The sequence below is a fragment of the Penaeus chinensis genome, chromosome 20 (genome assembly GCF_019202785.1).
Source record: "Penaeus chinensis breed Huanghai No. 1 chromosome 20, ASM1920278v2, whole genome shotgun sequence".
NCBI lineage: Eukaryota > Metazoa > Arthropoda > Malacostraca > Decapoda > Penaeidae > Penaeus > Penaeus chinensis.
The window spans coordinates 4,266,653-4,269,152 of NC_061838.1; the positions used below are offsets into that span (position 1 = coordinate 4,266,653).

At 43.5% G+C, this 2,500-nt stretch overlaps 1 long non-coding RNA gene across 1 annotated transcript in view; it reads right to left on the bottom strand.

The window, feature by feature from the left end:
• The window catches only part of LOC125036132, a 72,504-nt gene extending 71,283 nt beyond the window's left edge, over window positions 1-1,221 (bottom strand). Inside the window, exon 1 of the long non-coding RNA XR_007115867.1 lies at window positions 1,171-1,221. This is a non-coding gene — a long non-coding RNA (uncharacterized LOC125036132). The remainder of the gene's footprint in view (window positions 1-1,170) is intronic.
• Window positions 1,222-2,500: the final 1,279 nt, after the last annotated feature.

Below are 2,500 nucleotides of genomic sequence, written 5' to 3' on the forward strand. Positions count from 1 at the left end.
CGGAAGGATGAAGACTATGATCTCTTTTCGATGCCATACGGTCTCATACCGACACGCGTGCATACTGATGACGACGGACATGCAAACTGACAAGGGTGGATAAACATACTGATGCTGACGTCATGCATACTGACAATGGTGGGTAAACAAGGTGATTTCGACATATTCATGCATAAATATATAGGAAAATGCGTAGAAGATGTGGGTATATATTGCGTGTATCTTAGATCACTTTAGCTTCACTGTGTTTCGGGATGTGAAGTGTTAGACACGTTTTAGGCCGAAAGAGAATGCTTACTGGCGACACAAAACCTTTTCGGTCCCTTTTCTCATCGCTTCCCTCTCTCTCTTTCTCTTTCTCTTTTTCTCTTTCTCTCTTTCTTTCTCTTTCTCTCTTGCTTTCGTTCTTGTACTCCCACACTTCTTCCACACTCATTCTCACATTCACTCCCACACTCGCGCCTGCACTCACTCTCACAATATTTCACACTCTCCCTCTCTTCCACTCTCTCTCTCTCTCTCTCTCTTCCACTCTCTCTCTCTCTCTCTCTCTCTCTCTCTCTCTCTCTCTCTCTCTCTCTCTCTCTCTCTCTCTCTCTCATTCTCTCTCTCTCATTCTCTCTCTCTCATTCTCTCTCTCTCATTCTCTCTCTCTCATTCTCTCTCTCTCATTCTCTCTCTCTCATTCTCTCTCTCATTCTCTCTCTCTCATTCTCTCTCTCTCATTCTCTCTCTCTCATTCTCTCTCTCTCATTCTCTCTCTCTCATTCTCTCTCTCTCATTCTCTCTCTCTCATTCTCTCTCTCTCATTCTCTCTCTCTCATTCTCTCTCTCTCATTCTCTCTCTCTCATTCTCTCTCTCTCATTCTCTCTCTCTCATTCTCTCTCTCTCATTCTCTCTCTCTCATTCTCTCTCTCTCATTCTCTCTCTCTCATTCTCTCTCTCTCATTCTCTCATTCTTTTTCGATTCTCTCACTCTCACTCTCACTCTCTCTGTGTCTGTCTATCTCTGGTTCTCCCTTTCTCCTCCCTTTCTCTCCACTCCCTCTCTCTCTCTCCTTACACTTTCCACTTAACCCAACTTCGAACAGTAAAATCATTACATTAAATCAGCAATCAGTCTGCTCTCCCTCCCAGCCCAGGATCGAGGAAAAGCCTTGTTCACATACCTTAGGCTGGTGCGTTAAGGCCAGTTCAACCGAGGTGTCGCTAACACATCTGGAAAGGAAGATTGAAAAAATAAGAAAATCGACCTGGTTTAAACGTTCCTGTAAAGAAAAATCAACTGTAAAAAAAAAAAAATCTAAATTAATTCTTCTAATTTGAATTTGATTCTAAACTAGCAGTGACAATCCTCACGCTGACCAACATACCACTCACAAAACCACCACAAAACCACTAGCCAAAATACGAGAAAATATGGGGGGGGGGAAGAGGAGGGGGGGGACACAATAATATAAAATTAAATAAATTAAAACCTCAAAAGGGGGCAAAATATCCCCTTCATAAGCCTTAATTAACGGCACAGGAAGCAAAATTGTTCAAACATCTTTAAAAGCGAACCTCGGGCTCCTCCCGGGGGCGCTGCTGTTCAAATCCAAACGTTCCTCCGGGGGATTTTTGGAGTCACTCGCTCGGAATCGTATCCATTGAAAGAGAAGGAAAAAGAAAAAGAAGCAGAAAAGAAAAGAAAGGAAAAAGAGGGAAATTCGTAAAGATAAAAAGAAAAAGAAAGAGAAGAGACAAGCGTAAATAAAAAGGCAAAAGGCAAACAAATAAACAAGCAGATTAAAAACACGCGTTCACACGAACGCGCACACGCACGCGCACGCGCACGCGCACGCACACGCACACACACACATACACACACACATATATACATACACACACACATATATACATATACATATACATACATACATACATACATACATACATACACACACACACACACACACACACACAGAGAGAGAGAGAGAGAGAGAGAGAGAGAGAGAGAGAGAGAGAGAGAGAGAGAGAGAGAGAGAGAGAGAGAGAGAGAGAGAGAGAGAGAGAGAGAGAGAAGACAAAGAAAAAAATTGGCGAACAAAGAGTGAGAGAGGGGAGAGAGGGGAAAGCGGGAGAGCGGGAGAGAAAAGAGAGAGAAAACGAAAATGAAAACTTAGACAAGTAAAGATTAAACTAATACGAGACTTCGGTTAGCCTTGACAACTCTGGCCTCGTGACCCAAGTTAGTCCTTGGTCTGGAGGGAGGCCGGCTCAGGGGCTCCTCTATTATCCTTTAACCTTGTTTGCCGTCTCCCTCTATCGTCACGTTTTACCTCGTTTGTCGGCTCCTACTGTGGGAACATCTGACCTTGTTTGCTGCCCCCCCCCCCCCGCCCCTTTTGTTTTGTAAGATTTGACCTTGTTTGCTGTCTCTCTCTGTCGATTCATTTCACTTTATTTGCTACGTCCACTTTCGTAAAATGTGATCTTGTTTGCTGTCTCTTACGTAAA